A 24,015-nucleotide genomic window follows, 5' to 3' on the forward strand; every position below is an offset into this window, starting at 1 on the left:
ATAAGGTGTAATTGCACCTCCACTCCAGTAGGTGGCAGTGGCGCTCTCCTTGCTTATTGTGCGCAGCGTATATTAATTCTACGGTGTAGGTTTGTTTTGTTTTGCAACGAAAATGCTTTTATTTAGAGTTGCGGCGGGGAGGCGTACATTGTTTTCTTCTTCCTGGGGTGGGGGGCGTAATGGAAAATAATTGAGAAGCACTGGTCTAAGGGCATTACAATTTATGAGCTAAGAAAAAAAAAAACAATTTCTCTCATTGGATAGTAAAAAGTTCATTTCTTTAGGTATTTTAGATACCACAAAAATATCCATATGGCGATAATCAACATCCATATTGGTTATCGCTATATATATTCATATAATTGACTGATTGTAAACTTCACACATGACTTTTCAGAATAGTGAGTTAAAACAAGTTCTTGAAGGACAGCAGATGAACGCTGGAATTAATTTAGGATTTTCTTTTCCCATTCCTTCTAAACTTTACTTACAAACATTAATATTAATAGCAAGGCGTCAATTAGAAGCACGTTGCCACTGTGATCGCGTTTCCAGTAGAATGTTAATGAAGTAATGCTATCTTTAATACCACTCGGTTTGCTTTTTACGTACCGTTTCAACCAATATGAATAAATGAGCTTTCTTGAATTCATTATTTTGCACTAGAGCACAACCACTTCAGCGGCAAACAAAGAGGAAGAGAATATTTTTCAAAAATACGTCCCCACCACATGAACCTACGATATAAATTAATAATTCAAAATGTCAGCTTTGGATTAGCGTATACAATAATTATGTTAATGCCGGCAACATCACAGGATTTGCGAGGGAAATATTTGACTCGGCAAGTCACGCCGCCGCTTTCCGCACTGATAGAGGTGAAGCGGGGGGCAAAGTGCGATTGCACCCCCGGAACGTTGGGTTCAAGAAGGCGCGGAACATCGGGTGGAATCAACAGCTATTTATGAGACAACGCGCACGTCTGCTCAGGCGAGGAGCGTCAACTTCTGATTCGTCACCGGGAACGATAAAGCACGAAGCCGCAACGCTGCCAGGGGACTTGACTTGACGCTATAAAGAAAAGGCAACTTTTTTTTTTTCGGGAAGTGAAGGGAGTGAGAACGCTCATAATAACTTGACGCGACAACGGAGTTTTCAACCGAAGGCACGAACTTCATGTTGCATCTCGAGCCGGTGCAATTAGCATCCTTCGCAGAAATACAGGCGGCAATGCGATTCGACTCGGTGAGAACAAATGCTAGCTTGTTAAGTGTGCTTTATGGAGAGTGGAGCATAGCAAATTAGCAACTGTGTCTTTCAAACATCCATCCATCGTCGAACAATAACAAGAGCTTACCCATGACGCAACGACGAGGCACTCTAAAGCCACCATGCCAGCCCGAAGCTCTTGCCCACACACTACTAAATCTGAATTACAAAAAATAAATAGAAATAAATTCCCCCCTTTCTTGCGTTTCTGCCATTCTCACCATGACATACGGGCACTCACAGCGCACAACGAGGCGCTCTCTAGTGAGCACCCCTCTATCATAAGAGGAAGAGCATTTTCCGGGCGTATAAAAAGCTAGCATGCTAAGTAACCACTGCTCCAAACAGAGGTGCTCATGTAATGGGGTAGGGTAGAGAAGAGAGAATGACGCTTCAAATTTGCTTCATGAACCAGTTGTTGTATTTTTTGGACTCCTCTAGATGGCACTGTTGGTTTAAACAGTAAAAAAAAAAGTTGAAGAAATGGCTTTCAGCCCAATGTTGAATCGAGAGTGCCATCTACAGGAGTCCAAAAATACAACAGCTGGTTCATGAAGCAGATTCGAAGCTTCATTTAGCCATCACTAGGTGAGGGCGACTCATGCCAGATTCCCACGTACGTCACGAGATGCCATTTTAGCCACGCCCACAAAAAAAGGAAAAAATACGGGAAAACTGAAATGGTGAAAAACTTGTCGCAGGGCACACAAAGACAAACCAGCATTCACATTCACACTTAGGGACAATTCAGAGCGTCCAGTCAACCTGCCATGCACGTTTTTAGAATGTGGGAGGAAACCGGAGTACCCGAAGAAAACCCACACAGGCACGGGGTCCGGAGCCGGAATCGAACCCACGACCTCTGAACTGTGAGGCCAGCATATTCACCAGTTGGCCATTGTGCCTTGACTCATTTACTACCATTGACGGCTAAAGACATCAAAGATCCCTTTTTTTTTTTTGTTTTATTCGGCTGGTCATGAATGAGTTAATCAGTTGCTTAAATTGAAAAAAAAAAACAAAAAAACAAATAACCAAAAAAAAAAAAAAACCTCAGCAATGGAATGTCAATGGTTGATATGTTATTGGTTTGGCGTATTTTTGTCTAAATGTCCGTCAAGTACCATGGATTTGCCTGGGGTATGAACGGTGCACGAAAAATAAACTCCCCTTGCCTTGAAAATCAATACACATCTTAAAGAGTCCAATAAATACAAGTACTCGACGATTATGCCATCGTTGTGTTCCTCCAACACCCTCTCGCTCGCCCCCCTTGAGGACAACCACCTTCACGCACGCAAACGGGCCTCAACTTAACGGCAGCCAGTTGTGTCAGAAAAATAAACAACATAATTGCCATGCAGGCGTCACGGCCACCGTCAACTGGGAGCTCATAAACACCTTGTCAATGCAGGAGGTGTCAAGCCGCCACCCGGGATGACGCCATCGCCAAGAGCACCACGCGCAGACGCGAGGGGCCCGCTAATACCGCTTGGCCATTTGACGGCAAGCCGGAGACGTGTCACACGGCGCCCTCCGCGTGGACGCGTCGATCAACAGGTGGCAATTCGATGAGAAGACATCAGAGGATGAGGAGGATTGTTTGGTTCCTTCCCCCTCCGGCAGGGTCAGTGAGGTGAGACCTTTTGATGAGCGGCTGCCAAGGTCGCCATCCGCGCATTTGTTTAATGCGTGCCGAGAGCGCGCGGACTACAAAGCGGATCAGGCGTCTAAAAGCAGCTCAGGAAGCGGCCACCATTCATCCGCGACATTTAAGCCCGAGGTGGCCAAAGAGACTTCTTGTGGGTCATATCACCGGAGGTGGGAAGAAGAGAAATGGACGCCCAAAAAGAGTAGTGTTACTTTAATGTCAAGTAAAAGTGATTCTTGAGTAAGTGTGAATATTCACCAGGAAAAAAAAAATAATCAAATTTGGAGTGACTGGTGAATAATTTCTGATATATTTTCATTATCGGATTAGGAACGCAACATAGACAAAAAACATAAAAATGCAAAAATTCACACTGAAAGTCAACATTTATAAAAAAAAAAATGCTTTGAATTAATTATGCTGGTCAACACATATTTAAAAAAAAACATTTTTGGGGTATTTTGAATCCTAAAGTCACGCTTTTCCAAATCGGCTCTCGTTTTTGAGATCTTCCTTATTTTGGCTTGAAAATAAATTAATTTGGTTTCTCCTCTAATCTCGTTGCACACTTGAGTACAATGACAATAAAGGGATTTCTAATTTCTAATTCTTCTTTGTTCTCCAACTTTGATGAACATGTCCATCCATACGATATTCTTTCATTTTTGATGCGATATCGTGAAAGGCGGGAATTGGTAATCGCAGAAAGCCTTCTGTTTGCAAATCGTATCTCACGTGAAAATCTGGAAAAATAAATAAATTATTCGCAAAAAGTTGGCAATATTAGGAGTAAGCAGATTAAAAAAATGGTGACGTCAATGCACAAACACGACTTTCAGTAACAATAAAAGTGTATTTTGTAAAAACATCGATATCTCAAAAACGATTTTCAGATTTCGCCGCAGATTGAAGCACACGCGCGGTCCTGAGAAACCATTTCGGCGTCATTGTCAGCATTGTTTTTAGCATTAGCATTCCTAGCTAGTCCCGCCACTCACATTTAGCATGGAGTAGGAAATGGCGTCCAATCACCCAAAAAAAAAAAAAAAAAACTTGACATGGATGTCTATTTGTTTATTTTATTTTATACTTTCGGGAACACTCTCGCACAGCAGCTGACTCTGCTTTTTTTCAAATTTGTATTTATTTATTTATTTTTATGCCAAACAGAGGTGCCCCCCTCCAAACACCCTCCATCTTACTCATCATGTTTTTGTCAATCCAACTTTCCAGATGCCACACCCTTTCTCTCCTGATCTCTCCTTGAGTGGTGACATTTTTTGGGGGGGGATTTTATTTCATTTATTTATTTTTTTTTTTTGGGGGGGGGGGCATATCGGACATCACACCTCGCCGTGTGCCGCCTCTCTTCACTTCTCTTCTCCCTCCCCGAGGCTATTTATAACCTAACAGCACTTTATGAATGTCCGCAGGCGCAGCATTACCCAGCCTTGTGATACTCTGCTGCATCTGCGTTCTCAAACACGGGGATGGAGCGCAAAGATGCAGGGAAGGGACCAAGTTTCACCATCTTGTACTTGACAAGGTGATGTCCCAATTGTTAGGGAGGGCGGGGGATGGAGGGATTGGCAGGGGGGGGGGGGTTGATCAAATGTAGGATGCAGCCCATTGAGCAGATAAGCCATCTTTGCAGATGAGGCTGCCAATGTTATCACAGCGCTGAAGATTAATATGGAGCCGCTATAAAGGTGCGGCAATCACATTCACGGGGCAATTACAATGTGATTAATGGCTAAAGCTCTTGTGCACACACACACACACAAACACACCCACACACATATATATGTGACTACACAACAAAACTCTAACAATGTCCTCATCAGATTCATTTTTGGGTTACCTGCAGAGGACGCGCATCAGCGTGGACTTCACACGATTATTATTATTATTTTTTTGGCTACCCTTAAAGTCGTTGGAGCCTGATACACTAAAATGTATTTACAGACGCGCGTGGACTAACTCACCTACTGTGGTCCTCAGCGTCGCTGCTGCCGAACATCCTTTCGCATTTCCACCCGCGCGACAGCAACTCCAAGCGAGCACCACGGAGGAACGCACGCGCACGCGAGCACTATATCTCAAGTCCAACACCTTCATGCGTAGAGGGGGGAAAAATGTAACGTCCACTTCCGTACCGATGGAGGAAAAAAAAAAAGAGACTTAACCAAAGAGGAGACGGCAAACATCCGTTTCTGCACGACTCGCAGACAGTGCGCGCGCGCGCGTCCAACGCTGGGTCCCGCAATGAGGAGGAATGCAAATGGGAGGTGGAATGGATGGAAGGACGGGAGAGAGGAGGAGGAGGAGGAGGATTGAGGAAGGGAGGGAGGGAGGATCCACTCCCACGCGTGGCGCACACACTCTCGTACAAGAGCCCCACTCTCTCTTTTTGTCTGTTATTCCACATTTGTTTTGGACGAGTGCGCCTTTTGATCATTGTTACCTTATGATTATTTTTCTTTTTTTTGTGTGCACTATAATCAATCCACATGCGCACCCGCGCGTCCCACGCATGACGGAGAGAGTGTCCACTGTCACGTTGACGAGCAAATCAAGCAATGAAATCAGATTAAAGTGTGAGTGAAAAGATGAGGAAGGAGGAGGAGGGTGTAGTACCACTCGCGAGGGGCAGGTGTCGCTGTGGGCTTCGGTTCGTGCTCCTCTGATCCAGCGCGCTTTGCTTGACACGTCACGGAAGGATAGTTTGAATGGCAACAAAGAAAAAAAAAAGTGGATTTCATTGAAACTGCTTTGAATGCCAAGTGAGCATCGCTTTTATGATGTCATGTGACTCATTCTGGAGCGCACTTGAATTTTTAAGGATGTCTGTCCATGGAGGAGGGTTGTTTTAGAATAATATACTGTAGAAATAAAATAAAACGGTACTTGTTTTAAAAAATACAACACAAATGACTTGTGAGAAAATAACCCAGGCACAAACGTATCATAATTAGCGACACTTTGGTTAGCAAGTGGGTTCAAATGCCCGTCACAAGCTCAGCAGGGGACTTTTTCCATTCTGTGTGGATCACATGAGAGAGAATTTTTACCTTTCTTCTTTGATGGAGGCGTTGATTTGAATAAAATAGAAGAAAGGAAGGGATTGCTACCTACGGAATGGTTTAAATGTGAGATGTAGAACTAAAACATTACTGATTTCAAATAAGACGTCCTCACGTTATGCAACGTGATTTTACTTGCACATTATAGAGCACTGTAAATTTTAATGTGCTAGAAAAATTAAAATAAAATTTGTGCGCACTCTTATATGGCAGTAATTGTGATTTATGCGTTTGTATTATTAATATTATTATTATTATGATTATTATTATAATTTCTACAAAAAAAAGTTGCATGAAAAAAATGACAGCACAGAACGTTCACCCACTGAATCGAAGCGACGGCGCTGATTCTTTCATGAACGCCAAAAGCGTGGTAGTACGTTCAGTAAAATCCCTCCTCCATCTGACGCTGGCTGCTGGCTGGTAGAACACATTTGCTGGTGGTATGAGAGGTGTAGAGCTGTATTGAGAGGGACCCAAACTCAAGTTGTAGATTTGTGTGTTAGGAATAAATCCACTCGTGTGTGAAAATGCCGGCTTCCTGATACCTTTCTATTGCAGAACGAGCGCGCATATTGTTGGATGTGTGAGAGTTGGGTAAGGTCGCAAATTGGAGTCAGATTACTTATTTGAGTTTACATTGGGTTAAAGTTAAATTCTAACATTGATATAAAGATAAATTCCAACAATTTATGGTGACCCCGACGTGATGCATGAGAGGTAATAGAAGTCTGGGACTTCAAAGAGAGTCTGGGACTCTAAGAAAAGAAGAGAAGCCTGGGGCTTCAAGAGCCTGGGGCTCAAAGGAAGCCTGGGGCTTCAGGAAAAACCACAAGAGTCTGGGACTCGGGCCTGGGGCCCACGTCCACACCAGGTGACGACCTGATAAAGATTAAAGGATAAAGGAGCCACACTTCTGACCGGCCTTCCTCTTGGGCCCACAGTGACATAAGAGGACGTCACTTTCGGCGCGACAGGACGTCACTTTCGGCGCGACATCTTTTCCTCCGCTTTTATCCACCGGGCGAGTAAACGCAACTATGGTTTCGTGCACCACCACATGCAACACTTGCACCTTTCTCATGGAAAGACTCTCCCTGCTAGAGGGACGTGTCCGCCAGCTAGAGCAGAGTAATGTGGTAAGCGTAAACGTGGCGGACACGACTGTTAGCACGGGTTGTAGCCAACCTGCTAGTCTGGTTAGCATTGGCCGTAAACGGCTTGCTAATCGCGGTGAGCCTGTTAAGACACATAGCAGTTCCATTCCACCTCGGTCTCATGGCTCCCGCACCTTAGTGATAGGTGACTCCATTACCCGCAACATTAAGCTTGAAAATCCAGCCACAGTAATGTGTATTCCTGGGGCCAGAGCACCCGACATAGAAGCTAATCTTATGGAGCTAGCGCGCAAGACACCTATACACCAGCGCTGTGCAAACAACGCTAGCTATTCAGATATAGTGATACACGTTGGCTCCAATGACACTAGGATGAAGCAATCAGAGATCACAAAGAAAAACATAGCAAGGACTTGTGATCTCGCCAGAAAGATGAGTCGGCATCGAGTAATTGTCTCTGGCCCCTTGCCTGCGAGAGGCAATGATGAGAGGTTTAGTAGATTATTCTCGCTAAATAAGTGGCTGGCTAGTTTTTGTAGTGAGCAGGGACTGCAGTTTATAGATAACTGGCCTTCTTTCTGGGGCCGACCCGACCTGCTGAGGATGGACGGCCTTCACCCTAACTGGGAAGGCGCCATCACTCTTTCTAGAAACATAGATTATTGTTTGAGCCTTCCATGACTATTCATATTAGAGCAGGTCGGGCTGCAGGCGAATAGTGAGCCTGTAAGGAAGGGTATGGAGTCTGTAAGGCTAGAGCTAACTAGCGCTATGCTAGACTTAGACAACACACATAGCTTTTCTTCTAGATTTGAGCGCTACACACCATACGCTGGTAGATCTCATACTGATATAATTTCTACTGAGGTGGCAATACATGATGGGTTTAAGCATTCCTCCTCGGTCGGTTTTATTGACGACGAGCCGTTCTCTCAAAATAATAGCACTCGAAAGCTGGTAAATAACTATCGGATTCCGACCGTCAGAATTTCTCGCCGCGTTTATAGTCGCTCGAGGTACAATCCGGGACCTAGGCAAGGCAATCTCCTTAATATTATGACCAGGAGTCCTGTTGCGCGGAATAACTTAGATAGACCTATTTTACTGAAACTCGGTTTTTTAAATATTAGATCGCTTTCATCGAAAGCCTTGTTAGTTAATGACCTTATTAGAGACCATAATCTTAACATGATTGGTCTTTGCGAGACCTGGTTAAAACCAAATCAGTTTTTACCGCTAAATGAGGCTTCGCCTCCAAACTTCGTGAGCTCGCATGTTGCGCGCCCTCAAAAGAAAGGCGGGGGTGTAGCCCTCATTTCCGAATCTAACCTAAAACTTAGTCCTCGTTTTAGCAATTCCTTTAAAACATTTGAAGTTCTCATTATGCGATCCTCAGCCGAGCTGCCGTTTTATCTTGCCGTTCTTTATCGTCCACCTGGCTCTTACTCCGGCTTTTTAGATGAATTTTCTGAATTCGTAGCTGATTTAGTAACTCATGCGGATAATATACTTATCATGGGCGACTTCAACATTCATATGAATCTCCCGTCGGAACCACTTACGGTAGCGTTTCGGACAATCATTGATATGTTTGGTTTCACGCAAATAATAAATGAAGCAACGCATATAAATGGCAATACGCTAGATTTGGTATTAACCCGAGGCTTAGCATCTTCAAAAATAATTGTATTACCATATACCAGTGCTATATCTGACCATTACTTTATCAAATTTGAAGTCTTGGCTCAATGTCATCGTTCTGACCATAATCAAAATTATAGCAGCCGTAACATTAGCTCCTCAACCATCGTTGCGCTCTCTGAGCTACTCCCTTTAGCAACTGCTTCGTTTCCTAATTATATTGGTACGATTGATGATCTCACAAACAACTTTAATGTCGCTTTGTTAAATGCGCTTGACTCCGTCGCGCCTTTAAAAACTAAAACTCGTCCAAAGAGGCTTACTCCGTGGTTTACAGAGGAAACGCGCGTACTGAAACGATCTTGTAGGAAGCTTGAGCGCAAATGGCGTGCGACCAAACTTGAGGTCTTCCGTCAGGCATGGTGCGATAGTTTACTAATATACAAAGAAGCGCTTAATTTAGCCAAAACTAATTATTATTCTAGATTAATTGTCTTACATAAAAACAATCCTAAATATTTATTTGATACCGTAGCAATGCTAACGCAACAGCGACCAACCTCGGATAGCTCTTCCTATTCAGCTCACGATTTTATGCAATTTTTTACTCAGAAGATAGAATGTATTCGTGATGAGATTAAAGACACTGTTCTTAAAATTCCGTCGAATTCCGCGACAAATTGTGTTAATAGGGACATTAGGGCTGATAACTGTCCGATAACCTTATGTCAATTTAAAAAAATATCTCTTGAGAGCCTAACAAAATTGGTTAGTGCGGCAAAACCGACAACTTGTGTGCTCGATCCGCTTCCTGGCAAACTAATTAAAGAACTGTTTACGACCCTAGGACCGTCTGTTTTAAATATAATTAATCTATCACTTACCACGGGTGTAGTACCAGCAGCTTTTAGGACCGCCGTTATCCGACCGTTACTTAAGCAACCAAACCTTGACCCAGAGAGTCTCATCAACTATAGGCCGGTTTCAAATCTTCCGTTTATTGCAAAAATTCTTGAAAAAGTCGTAGCGCAACAACTTAATGAATATATGACTGTTAATAATCAATTTGAACCTTTCCAATCGGGTTTTAGAGCCGACCACTCTACTGAGACGGCCCTTGCTAAAGTTACTAATGATCTTCTCATAGCTATGGACGCCGACACCTCATCAATATTACTCTTACTCGATCTTAGTGCCGCTTTTGATACCGTTGATCATAACATATTATTAAAACGCCTTGAAACGTGTGTTGGCATTTCAGGTTCAGCGCTTTCTTGGTTTAATTCGTATCTGTCGGAGAGGACGCACCGTGTAATTCATGGCAATACGACTTCGGATATTTGTAAGATCATATGTGGAGTTCCGCAGGGATCGGTACTTGGACCTCTATTGTTTAGCATCTATATGCTACCGCTTGGTGATATTATACGGAAATATAACATTAGTTTTCACTGTTACGCTGATGATACGCAATTATACATGCCGTTGGATATAACGAATCCCCGCGACTGCTATAAATTAGAGGCGTGCCTTGCCGAAATTAAACAATGGATGTCTTTCAATTTTTTGCGTCTTAACTCAGATAAAACCGAGATGCTCATCATTGGACCAGCGCGTCATCGGTACCTTTTCAAAGACACCACTCTGAATATCGATAAATGTAATATTATCCAAAAGGATTCAACAAAAAATCTCGGTGTTATATTTGACGCAACTATGTCTTTTCAAATGCACATTAAAAATATTACTCGAACTGCGTTTTTTCATCTGCGTAACATTGCTAAAATTCGCCCAATTCTATCAACGTGTGACGCGGAAATCTTAATCCATGCGTTTGTTACATCTCGCCTCGACTATTGTAACGCTTTGCTCTCGGGTCTCCCCATGTCGAGTATTAAAAGTCTGCAGTTAGTTCAAAATGCAGCAGCTAGACTCTTAACTAAGACGAGAAAGTTTGATCATATTACCCCGATATTAGCCAATTTGCATTGGCTTCCGGTCCACTTGAGATGTGATTTTAAAGTTCTGCTACTTACTTTTAAAATATTGCACGGCTTAGCACCTTCTTATCTCGTTGACCTCGTGGTACCATATGTTCCGTCCCGAAACCTTCGCTCACAAAATGCTGGTCTTTTAGTGATCCCGCGAGCCAAAAAGAAGTCCGCAGGTTCTAGAGCGTTCTCTATTCGGGCACCAATGCTTTGGAATGCACTTCCCTCAGATATTAGAGGCGCCACCTCAGTAGAAATGTTCAAAACACTATTAAAGACGCATTTATACTCTTGTGCATTTAGCTGAAATATTTGTTGGCCTGTTTACTGCCGCTTTTTTTTTCTTTTGTTTTCTTTTCTGCCCCCTTTTCCCCCGGCTGGGGGATTAGGTGACGGTGACCCACTAGGAAGTTTAAGGCATTGACCAACTGGGCATGCACCTGTTCCAGTGATGTCGTCTTCCTGCAGCGCGACATTTGATCAATTTATTTATATACTTTAGCATCTAATTTAATTATTTGTTGGCCTGTTTACTGCCGCTTCTTCTCTTTTCTGCCCCCTCCTTCCCCTGCTTGGGAATTAGGTGATGGGGACATGCTTTGAAGATTACGGCACTGACGAACCGGGAAGGGACCTGCTCTGCCGAAGTCGTCTTCATGCAGCGCCTTTTCTGATTTCCTTATAGTTCAGCACTTCATTGAACTACTTGTTGGCCTGTTTGCTATTTCTGTTCTTTCTTTTCTGTTCCCAATTCCCCGAATTAGGTGATGGCGATTCACTTGGAAGTGGCTGTACTGAATTTACACCAACTGACCGGTACAAGATCGAAGGCTCATCTTCGGATATGCTGCCATGGATATTACGGCCCTGGATGAGGACCCACTCCACTGAAGTCATCTTCCTGCAGCACTTCATTCAATTGACTCTTATATTATCTCATCTATTATTGCATAGCATCATTGTATGTGCCAAATGTTGCCCAGTTGGCATCCATTGCAGCCTGGTCATCCTGGAAGGGGGATTCCCCCATCTGTGGTCCCTTCTCAAGGTTTCTCACTTTTCCCCTAATGAGGTTTTGTGAGTTTTTCCTTGCCCTCCTGGGGGTTAAGATCGGGGATGTCGATTGTGGCTATGTAAAGCCCTTTGAGACTGTCTGTGATTAAGGGCTATACAAATAAAATTGACTTGACTTGACTTGACTGATTGGTCCTTTGCGAAGACTGACGACCTGCGGGTGGCCGAGCTCAAAAAGAACAAATCTCTTGCGCAAGTGATCCGCTCGCTCGCGTTCACTGTTTTTTTTTTTTTTTTTAACACGACGTATATATCAAGTGTCCTTCCTCGGCACGCCCAGAACGTCTCGGTCTGGCCTGTCTCGCTTTGTAACTACCGTCCACCTTCCTTCTGACTTATTTCCTCAAGTTTTGTGCTAAAAGCGACATCGAACTGTCCATAAACGCGTTAATGTGCGGAAAATTTCGACATTTCTTCCGCACCTCCACCAATCTTCTTTCCTAACTTGTTTCCGACGTACCTCGCTGCAGCGGCGGATCAATCACATCCACTTTCCTGCCTCAAAGTCGATGCGATGTGACAGGTTTGTGATCACGGCGCACGCTGCGCGAGGATTAACAGAGGTTGGTGGGAGGACAGCAAATTGGAGGCATTCCTCGGCTCTTCGTTAACCACTCGGGCTTCTGTGGGCCCGTTTTGGAATGATTAGTCGCAGGCGGAACCGGCCCAGGGTTTGGGCCGGTGCGAGTTCAATGGGAAACGCAGGAAATTAAGTCCTCATTACAGTCGGAAAGTGTGCTACAAGTCAAAAGGAGCTCCCGTCGAGAGGAACACGAGTAGTCGGTTAGATATTTGGAGGCAAGATGAAAGGCATCGCTAATTATTGAACATGTCACAGCCTCCATTTGGGCTTTTTTTTTTTTTTTTTTTTTGGGGAAAGTGGTGAGGAGTAACCAAGAGTAAAGACTTTGTTACTCTAATTAGGTTGATTTTTTTTTTCAGGTATCGCCGCTTCAGTTGAGTCGTTATTTTTCCGACGACTTTTGAAAAAAGTTGTCTGTACTTGGTAATCGTTGTCATCATGGGCTCGTTAAAGTTTTTCAACCTGCGCAGATGACGGAACTCAAACGAAGGGGAATGAGAGCAAGGCAAGCACAGCTGCGCTTGACCTTTTGATGGAGTGAGATCTTATTTTTTTTCCGTTTTAATCCAATAAAGTGTAATTGCACCTCCACTCCACTAGTTGGCAGTGGCGCTCTCCTTGCCCATTGTGCGCAGCGATTATTAACTCTTCGGTGTTGTTTTGTTTTACAACAAAAATGCAATTATTTAGAGTTGCGGTGGAGAGTGAGTGGTGGGGGGGTGCGCAAATTATTTTCTTCTTGCTGGGGGGGGGGGCAGAACATAACAGAAAATAATTGAGAAGCAATGTGAAAATGTAGCCACTAGAACGCGATGACATTTGTGAAACGTCTTTAAAAGGTTTCCAACAACTTTACATTTTACTCTGAGTCATCTTTCCCGTTACGCCCTGAGAGGAGGGAAAAAAAAAAAGAATACAACAAACGCACGTCTCTGCCGTTGTTATCTAACACGCTTGTCTCGTCCATATGTCAGTTAGGCTGGCCTTCACACCGCACGACAGACAATTGTGCCACTAAAGTGTTTGTCTTGCGGTGTTAAACTGAAGCGTCTGTGCATCCGCCAGCGTTTTCCGTTGCCCCCCACACCCCCCACCGCCCCCGCTCCGTCGCCCCCTTCCCGTTTTTTTTTGCACGGACCCTCAGAGCGACTGAAGCCATTCAGGCGTCACAGCTACATGTAAATGTCATCAGCATCAGTTCACGCATGGCCAAGATACTCTTGCTGGAGTTCAGTGCGTGTTCCCTCGACTTTAGGACTCTTTCCATCCTCTTCCGGTGTGTGTGAAACAATTCCTTTAGGGAGGAGGAAGGGGGCGGGCTTCTTCTTTCCAGATCACTAGGCAGACCTGAGCTGAGCAGATGTTGACGCTCAAAGGTAAGTCCGCAGTTATTTGGCACTAAATGTCTATTAAGCATCCTGCGAGGGAACAACTCGTCGGATCACGAGAATAAACGTATTAAGCATAAGAAAAAGTCTGATTTAAAAGTGTACATTTTAAGGCTGCTGGAATTGTCTTCATTTTACGGGAAAAAAAGTTAAAGTTCCAGAATTGAGGTCATCTGAAAAAAAAATTGCCTGGTAGAATTTAGTCATTACCTTATTAGTGTAGTCGAGATTTGTAAGCAAACATGGTGAAGCTGCATTTTGCTCTCTCACCCTCACCCTCACCCTCTCTCTCTCTCCCCCTCTCTCTCCCCCTCCCTCTCTCCCCCCCTCTCTCTCTCTCTCTCTCTCTCTCTAACATAGATTTTCTCTCATTTATTTTTTTGCTTTATTGCAGTCCTTCTACTCTTCGGATTAGCCAAATGTAAAAAAAATAAAAATAAAATAAAGTGGAAAGGAAAAAAAGCGCGCGACAATTATCTCCGTGAGGATGCATTTGATGAGCGGGCCGAGCTCACCCGCTAAGAGCGGCAAACGGAGGTAACAAAGGAGCGCGCCTCCACGGCTTTTGAAAGCATCAATAATTCATTTAGTCTGCTGTGTTCCTCAGCGCTGGCACGCACCCTTGCCCTTCATCTGCCTGCAGAGACGGCCTGAAGGCTGTCACTCACGCACACGCACCGGTTTGAAAGCCACAAATGTTCCCTGCGATGAGACGATAAAGCGGCCATTTGCTTGTTATCGCAAAACGTCGTCCCGCCGTCTTGAGCAGGTTGCAAATCGAGGAAGCGGGCAAACCGTTCTTGTGCCCTGGCTGATCAAGCCCAAACGCCAACAAGCAGCTCTGCCGTTCAACATTTCAAAATCAATCCCACAACGCGTCATGCTAGTCGGAAGGTCTTTTCACTGAAGCCGTTATCGTTAATTTGCAACTCAGTGAGAATTTAATTTCCCCACTGTTGTGGTGGCCGTTCACAAATTCAAAATTGTGTTCAATTGCTAATTGAGTCGATTGTCTCCATTCATACTTTATTAACTCATTCTGTGGCAGCCCAGGTAAAATTAAAGCTCTTTTTGGCGTTTATATCCGTCAATGGCAGCGAATGGGTGAAATGACCCGACTTAATTATAACAACGACAATAACAATGCTCAGAATTGACCAATTCAGAAAAATCCAAAAGAAAGAGTTCTGACCGGTTGAGTGAAGAAGCATCTTAAGGCAAAAAACCAAAACAAAGCATGGATATGATCATGCTCATACTTTACAAGAAAAAAAATTGTGCACTATTGGGTGAGGCTACGATATCATTAAAAATTGGTAGCTTTTCTTATACATGGTGCTCTGAGACCCGAGTTTAATCCCTTCCGTGACCACGCGTGCTACTCAAATCCTGTTTCCCCACTGAAACGAATAGAAATTCCATTAATCTGTTCCAGCCTGCCACAAAAAAAAAATAAATATACAAAAATAAAAAAAAAACACATTTTGTAATGTGTGGTCTCTGTTATATTGCACTCTGGAAAATAAATCAAGAAATAAATAACAGTAATAAAAAAAGAAAAGCATTTTTTGTCACACTTGCCACACGGCCACTGTGCTACTTTGGCCACCGGGGGGGCGGTATATACGACAGACAGATAAGCCGCTTTTTGTGAAATGAGTTGAGTTGATCGCCACCACTCGGCACTCATGTCTCAAGAGTGACAAATTGGTAGTTTTCTTCTTTGGACATCAGACTTGTTAAGATTGGTTGAAATATTTCAGCGCTGGAGTGACGAAGCACAAAGCGGGCGTCTGCAAATGCGACGTTTTCAAAAGTGCCAAGGTGGGATTTCGCACCTCAAGACATGAACGCAGCGGTGGAGCGCAAGCAAGCCGGCTTGTCGCCATAGCAACCGACAGTCAGTCAAGCTTGTGGTACCTTGCAGTTATTTATGGAACGTTATAGGTACAGTATATGTGTCATAAAAGGATTAAGGCTTCACAATGACGCACTGAGAGAACGACACGTTTGAAAAATAATTGTAGCTTTGCGATACGATGCGTCCTCAAGGCCATTTTCAAGGACATTGTGTCTGTGTAGCATAAATGGTGTTCCATGAAACACTTGAAATAATTAATAAGGTGAGCTCAAAACAAAAAAAAAACACGACAATATTGAGGCCGGAATCGAACTCCGCGACCTCTGCACTGTGAGTCCATCCTGCAAACCAGTCGTCCATAATCTGCTCTTATCTCACATTTTTGCTCTTAAATCAAAGCCAAAATACCGCCAGATCGATGGCTCGGATCTTGAAAGACACGTGCGTTATGTTACTCGTATCTCAAGGCACTTACATTTTTTTTTCCCCTTCCGAAAGTTACTGAGCAGAACAATTCACATTTCTAGATTTTTTTGTTTTTTTTTACAACTCTAATTTGCAAAAACAAAAGAAAAGAAATGTGAATCATGAAAATGCTTAATGTTTTAAGATATGGTAAAAACAACAACTAACCAGCATACAGAAATTTACTGGCTGTTACTCACACAGTTGTTTGACTTCAATGATACACATTCATTTTGCAAGCGTGTAAGAGAAACGTTTTTTTTTTAGATCTTGCTCTTCCGAAGGGCCACTGTGGCCGCCGATGCAAAACGACGCACTTCACATCAATATCACCAATCCTTTCAAAAAGGTTCGACAGTTTACCAGTGGAGCGAGCAGTTGCAGCGAAACGTGTTCTGCAAAAACAAACCCACACTCACTCCTACACACAAGCTGTGCACTAACTCAGCCAGTTGTGTTGGTGGGCCTTTGTCTGACGTGTCGGCTGCGTTGTCAATGGAGAGCCGCGGATTTGGCTCAATGCCATTCTCGAAAGCACAGGTCGTGAATGAGCATTGTCATGCGCACAAAACGTGAGTGGAGGTGCACGGAATTGCATCCAATTGGAACGCCGTGCAACAGATAACCCGGGAAAGCCAAAACAAAACATTTAGCCATCCCGCCCCAATTGGATTGCGTTTCTTTCTTGCTTTTTTTTTTTTTGGTCTGCCATTGTTACGTTGTTGGGTTATAAAAGCTTTTTAGAATGCAGCAAATGGGTCATAAATTGACATGATCATGACAGTAATAATAGCTATTATAGAGGCGCACGGCGGACAATGAGCAGTGACATTAAGTAGCCATAATCTCTTCATAAAAAAAAATAAATAAAAAATAAAGAGTGAAGCCCCATTCAATGTCCGGGATATGCTCCCAATTCAAAATTGTATTCTACTTGATATACAGATAAAAAAAAATGTTTCCATTCATCTTATAAAAAAGTTTTGCCCAATAGTTAAAAAAGACCAAAAAAAAGAAAAAAAATCGAAAAGGCAAATATGGCAGTTGCGACTTAAGGAAGACAACTTTAAGAGCAACATATTGTTATGACTACGTTTTGGATACACTGGGTATGTAAGCGAAGGTTACCAACAAGCCAAACTCGATATTCATGAACCAGGAAAATGAGCGTCTTGCTCCGTTATTACGGTCGCCTTGACGGCTCACAAGTGAACAACTGTAGCATGCGCTCGATGAAAATGTCGAGTGAAACTTAAAGTGAACAAAAAACAAAATGTGCATTAGCGTTTGCTACACACATTGATTACATTTTCGTAACGTTTTCATATGCTAATTAGATCGTTAGCACGAACTTAGCAGCATTTCTATGCTAATACACAGTGCCAGGAGTTAGCTCGTTTCAAAAGAGAACACGTAGCAAAAACCATCTCCAAAACAGATTTTTAAACACAATTAAACTTCGAGGACCAGTGACGATGATTACAGACAGATTTTCTGAAGCACATCTCTCTGACAGAAAATGCCGTCTGCTACACATGCACGCATTACAACGATGGGCTACGTCTTCATAATTAAATGAAGATAAATAACTGCTGACTAGATAAAAATTATTATAAACACAATGACATTTTAGCATAATAATAATAATAAACGAATTATGATGTTTTAAAAAAGAAATAGGAACTTTTTAACCTTTCCAAATGCCTTATAATACTTTCTTATTTTAGCCCGAATGGAAAAAAAAGTCCTCGAAAAGCAATTTAAGACACATCTACCTTTAGCCACAGACAGTGAATTACAAGCTAGCCTTTGTCCACATCAATAAAAAAGAAGAAACGAAAGAAAGCAAAGCAACGGCTGCCGGACGACTTGCTGTTGCTAGCCGGGCACTTGTTACTAGCAGCTAGCGGTTAGCTGCGACCCACAAACAGCTGAGAAATAACGAGCTGCTTCTTAGCGTCTTAAATCAGCGATTGAATATGATTTGGGGATGCTGTAGTGTTGATGTTAGTCACAACTTTTTAATGGCACGAGAAACTGTAATAAGGATAGCGGAAATGTCAAAAAGAAAAATCAAGCTAGCCATCACGCTACCACGCGGTCTAACATCAAAATAAAAGCAGACAAAGGTTATTGCATTGACGTCTGTGTAATATTTGGAAAGTTAGCCTTTGGCTTGGCGTCAGTTCCTGTTTTTAGGGAACAAAAAGGGGCTACGTATTTAATTGTAAGCTGCTTTCATGCAATGAAAATCGAATTTGATGCATGCGGACGTCTTTTGTCGCTGGTTTATGCCGTTTGCGGCTCGTTGCGGGCGCTTCGTCGCTAACGGCAACCACTGCTAGCACCTGCCTCGTCCCCGGGACTTTTTGGTCTTGAAAATACTCTCCTGGTTCTCACTTCTTGTCAGGCTGAAGCCGTAAACATAGTGGGTGGAGCTCTTCGCGGTTTATTTAGTCACCTGTACCTCTTGTCTGCCGCTGTGTCAAACACTTTGCAACGTTACGCAAGGCTGCCCAGATGCGCTCGCAAACTAATTAAAAGTCCTGACTTCATTTGCACCTCTCTTCATTTCCTAGCCATCTGTTGATAAGAACATTTCATTCAGGCCAATGTTTGATTGTATTTTAATGTTTCACGATGGCAACATTTTGACTTTGGAGCTAATTGTCCCTTTTTTTTTTTTTAATTAATTAATTAATTTATTTATTTTCACCCCAAAATCCTTCATTCTATTTCAAGAATCCCGACGTCCCCGTGACTAATTTATCATTCATTCCAATGGCAAATTCTAAATAACAGATTCAGTTCAGTGTCGTTTTTTTTTTTTTGCACACACACAAAAAAAAACGAATACTAAAACTAATAAAACGTGAAAAATTCACTTATATAGTGCTTTCTGACTTGCTACTTAAAGCGCTTTACACTGTTACCTCATCAAGCTACTGATGACGCAGAATCAGAATCTTGCTCAAGGACACTTGACCACACTGGCTGGGAATAGAACCCTCAACCTCTGAGTTGGGGCACGTCCACTCCGCCATTGAGCCATGCTGCCTAAGTAGTAAAACCTAACAAACCGGCTCTGAAAACTAAAACAAAACAAAAAAAATACAATTATGAAAATTCGGGTAATAGTAAATAAACGTATAAGTGATGGTCCATCGTTGCCATCAGGTAGTTATTCGTTCAATCCCAAATAAGAAGTAGCTCAACGGCGCCTCTGGTGGTTGAAAGTATGTAGCAACACTATGTTAATCTTAATTGATTTCACACAATTGGCGAAAAGTCCGGTAAATCAACAACTATCCGTCTCACCAAGTATGGCATCATAACTAGCGAATTAACGAACACTCTTAAACTTCTACTATATAATTCACAATATCTGATTCTAAAAAATGCCTCCATTGCGTTTCGTTTGTACTCAGGAAAATGTAGCCAAGGTAAGGCACTGATTTCCCGGAAACGCCAATCCGGCAATTTATGAGGCCTCACCGCTTGCCACGATTTGAGGAAATCAAGTTTTCAATCACTCATGTCATAAATGAAGCAACTCATTCATAACGCTTAACTCATTTCACGGTCGCTCGCCGGATGGGTCGTCAATAAATTGTTGTGGTGAGTATATTTGAAGAAAGCAATTACAGACGTTTGACTTATAGATATGAGTTAAGAGATGCTTTTAATACACGCGCTATCAATCTGGTTACGGGATTACGCGTGGCAATTTTACAACATAATGAAAGTAGATGGCTGATGATGTGATTATCAATGCGCAGCATTCAAGTTGAAACCACGGCGACCACGAGAGAAAGCGCTGATGAGAGAGGCTCCGGTCTCATAACCTTCCCGACCTTTGAAACATGCCTCGCTATCATTTTTTTGTATTTTTTGTATTTTTTTATTTTGGGTTTCATCTGCGGGGCATCATCCATCGCCTGTCATCTTCCGGCACAGAAAATGACTTCCTGACATGAGAGCCTCTTGTAAAAAATGTTGCCACTCCCTGTCCGCGAGACGTAAGAGCTTGTGCGTGGACAAACACATGGACACACACACACACACACACACAGACACACATTTAATCGGGCCTGCATCAAATCCCGTCCCGTTGTTCGGGTGAGGAGGTGCTATTGTCTGGCGCCGCGCGGGTCACAAGCCGTTCCTCGCCATAATATTCCAAATGCGTTCAATCACTCTCGAGCCGACGTTCACGTTGGAGGAAACGATGGGACAACCAAATCCGTGCTGAACTCCGGAGTGATTGCACGCTGGGCAAGATCTTATCTCATGTTCGCTTCAGCTTAGGCGGGGAGTGAGCAAACACGAGGTTTGAGTTGCCGCTGTGCTATGTCGCAAAAAAAAAAAAAAAAAAGGCCATTCTCGACTCCGAGCCATCGGACACTATATTAGGTACACCTAATACCATGACACAAATTGTCCTTTAAAAAGAACAAAAAATGAGGCTCAGTTTATTCCCTATTGATGTGTTGTCACTGGCGGAGCTCGAGGGGGGTCTGGGTGGTCACTACCCCCCCCCCCCCTTAAAAATATGCTTGGACTTCCCCAGGTGCCAGGCTAGATAATGATTTATTTATTTATTTATTTATTTTAGGAATGCCACTGCACTCCAAACTGTAGCTATTTTATTCCGTTTTTTTGTTTTGCATTTGTTTGTATCAAATTAGCTTTATTTACTTTACTTGCAAAGTGCACTGTAATCATGTAAATTATGGGGTTTTTTGGGGGGGAGAAATATATTTGATACTATATACTAGATAGCACATACAGATAGTTGTTAACCGATTCTATAACGTTTTATCTAACCCAACCAAACCATCTTCCTTCTTTTAACATTATTAATCCATCATCTCCAAATAAGCCCTAGCTTTTATGTCATCATTTAGAAACCATGATGAAAAGCAACGAATAGTTCTGTCTGGGCACAGGGATGGTATCGTTTTTATGGAAAGTGCCAATATTATCTTTGCAAAGCCACAATTTGTGATACTGCACTTGTACATAATTCTGTTTCAAAAATAATAATGAGCCTGCCTTAATGACTGACTGTGAGCCGCCGATGTTGGAGTGATTAAGTATGATTATGTATCACAAAGAATTCACAGGGAAAAAAAACCCCTCAATGGTCAGACTTCATGCAATTTTGCTGATGTCACACACACGGAACAAATGCATAAGGATGCAATCTTTTCCTCCTCCCCGATCTTCTGTTTTTATTTATTTATTTTGCCCGTGTGGAACTAATGCACTTCATGCATTTAATATTGTCACCGAAAGCCATGAGTCATGGAAAAACGAAGGTGCCAATGTGCAAGAGCAGCATCCCTTTAAAAAAAAAAAAAAAAAAAAATCGCTCAAGTGTCGACTTTGTGATTCCTTCGCCTTTCCACTTCATGGAACGTTCCCTCCGACCGTTTTGTATCATTTGACTCATACTGCAGTATTATAAAAATAAATAAAAAATAAAAAAAAGGAAAAGCCCACCATGGTGCCAAATCAGCCCGCCCCACTCCATCTTCACAACCTGACAAACTGTCATCAATGGTGCAAAATTATTTGTTATTCTTTGCACATTAGCGTGCAACCGGGGCATTAAAAAAAAAGGAATTAAAATCCATTTTTGTTTAAACGTCATCGCTTTTTCTCAGTGAGTGACGGGCAGCTGTTTAACCCCCACGCACATTCTGCCCGCGCCGCCACGCTTACTGGCATGCGTGCGACGCCTCATTTCCACAGTGCCGAATATTTCATCAATGTCATTTGGTCCCCATCATTAACCCCTCCCTCGTTCCCCGTACGCTTGACTCGAGACAAAATCTACGTCATGGGCCGTCGGTGTGAGACATTTCTACAAAAAAAAAAAGCCATCAGGATTTTTACTTGAGGGAGAGCCCTCCGGAGACAAATTAAATCAGCCGTTTCCGCAGGTGCCCCAAAGCTCCAGCTCAGCCGTTGCCATTATTGAGGGAGGAAATTAGGTGACGTTGTTAAAAGAGCTGCACAATTTGAAAATCGGGATGGTGCACGTTGTGTGGTTCGATCAAGGTCCCCGGGGCACGCCAGTTAAAATCTCTAACTCTCTCGTTAAGATTGTTCAGTTTAATGTGACAATGGGTTATGTTTTCAGAAAGAGAGACAATTTTGTGGAGATTGCAAGAATGTACAAAGTGGGAATTTAAATTTGTCTCCTTTATTTGGGACGTCTCAATACTTAATATATCTAAATATATTTATTTATGTGAATTTGTAAAAATGCCCCATAATGCACATCTAATATGATTTTTTTTTTTAATATGAAACAATAAAAAAAATCCAATACAATTTTATTTATATAGCGGATTTCACAACAGCTGGAGCTGTAACAAAACGCTTTCCATTTGCCGACATATGAATTAGCAGGTAACTACAACATAAATTGTGTCCATTTTTTTTTTTTTTTACAATAACTGGGCACTTGACCCTTTTTTGCTGGTCAGTCCCTCCGCCCTGCGCGCGATATCTCGGTACCCATCCGGCCTTATTCATGAAAATTGTTCCTAAACAGCAATCTTCAAATCGTAAAACTTCATTACCCATAATGCAACCAACCTAGCAGCCGTGGCTAACTAGTTGACACTGCTAAAGCTAGCTTAGCATCCCTTCTAATAGCAGCTATTGTATAAAAACAGGAATATGCGTTCTCTGTGACTATTTGTGACGTGAATGTTATGTCACCCGAAACATCTATCTCAACAGGAACAGCATTAGCATTTGCGGCTAACCGTAAAAAGTGATACTGATGGGCTCGAGCCGCATTCAAAAAATCATTATGTCGACGTAACGTCACCACATGTGGCACGTAAACAGATCAGACAGTTGACTTAATGGATACGTCTTTGCTGCCGGTTGTTTGTGAGGATAATGTGCTTCTAAAGTGCACTCTGCTATTGCATGGAAGCCTGCTAGCTTCTTCATGTGGCTTTGTAAACAATTTACCAACCACCAACTGATTTGCGAAAGCACAAAATCAGCAAGATTCACACATTCTTTATAAGGAACAAGGGAACTTTTTGGAAGACAATGCAAAACATCACCTCATCATTGATTGCCGTCCAATTAGGATTGTGCGCTTGTCCTCATTAGGGTTGCTGGCGAGCTGGAGCCTGGCCCGGATGACTTTTAGGGCGACACACAGTGTACTTCCAGAACTAATTCCCTGTCAAACATTTACAAAGACAAAAGCCGCAGTCTTGTCTCGCTTGATTTACGACGCGATTTCTGTCGCCTATGAAGCGCTGTCAGTCAAGCAGCGCCGCATCTGTCCGCGTCTGCCGGACGCATTCACAACACAAAAGGCAGGAGAACATCTCAAGTTTGGCGGTCACCAGCAAGGGGAGGGGAGCACTCGAAAAAAAAAAACTTTCAAGTATCACACGATTTCAATAGGATGGTATTGCCTGGCTCGAGTCTCTTTTCAAAATGTTTTTATTTGCTCGTCGCTTAGTTTTTCACTTTCAAGTCGAGAGGGGGGGGGGTGGATACATGCATCCTGGACGCGAGAACAATTTCACAGCAGCGTGGAGGTTCTCAGCACAACAAACAGAGCAAATAAAACCATTTAACCTTTTCTACCCCGCGGAGGCAAAACGGCAAATACATCAACGCTTGGACGGAGTGGCGCGATCCGCACACATGCACGTGCGCGCGCGCGCACACACATCGCGACATTGGAAGCAAATGTTACTTTTAACGTGGAGACGACAATGTAGCTCCTTTTGCTTCTTTGTACTCGCGTCTCAAGACAACAGCTGCGTTGAAAAGGACCAAAGAAAACCCACGACAGGCTGATGTGCACATTTGTACCTTACACAAACTCGCGCGACATCAACAA

The 24,015-nt window shown here is 42.9% G+C and overlaps 1 protein-coding gene across 5 annotated transcripts in view; it reads right to left on the minus strand.

Moving 5' to 3' along the window:
- The window catches only part of lingo1a (leucine rich repeat and Ig domain containing 1a), a 108,046-nt gene that overhangs the window by 21,821 nt on the left and 62,210 nt on the right, over positions 1–24,015 (minus strand). Inside the window, exon 1 of one of the 5 annotated variants that reach the window (XM_088298691.1) lies at positions 4,906–5,205. The exons of the other annotated variants lie outside the window; for them this stretch is intronic. The gene's annotated coding sequence lies outside the window, so the exon portion shown is untranslated. Of the gene's footprint in view, positions 1–4,905; positions 5,206–24,015 lie in introns of those variants that run through there. 5 annotated transcript variants of the gene reach the window in all.

This window comes from Idiotropiscis lumnitzeri, chromosome 6 (assembly GCF_059441095.1).
Source record: "Idiotropiscis lumnitzeri isolate Australia: NSW breed Sydney's pygmy pipehorse chromosome 6, RoL_Ilum_1.0, whole genome shotgun sequence".
Classification (NCBI taxonomy): Eukaryota; Metazoa; Chordata; class Actinopteri; order Syngnathiformes; family Syngnathidae; genus Idiotropiscis; species Idiotropiscis lumnitzeri.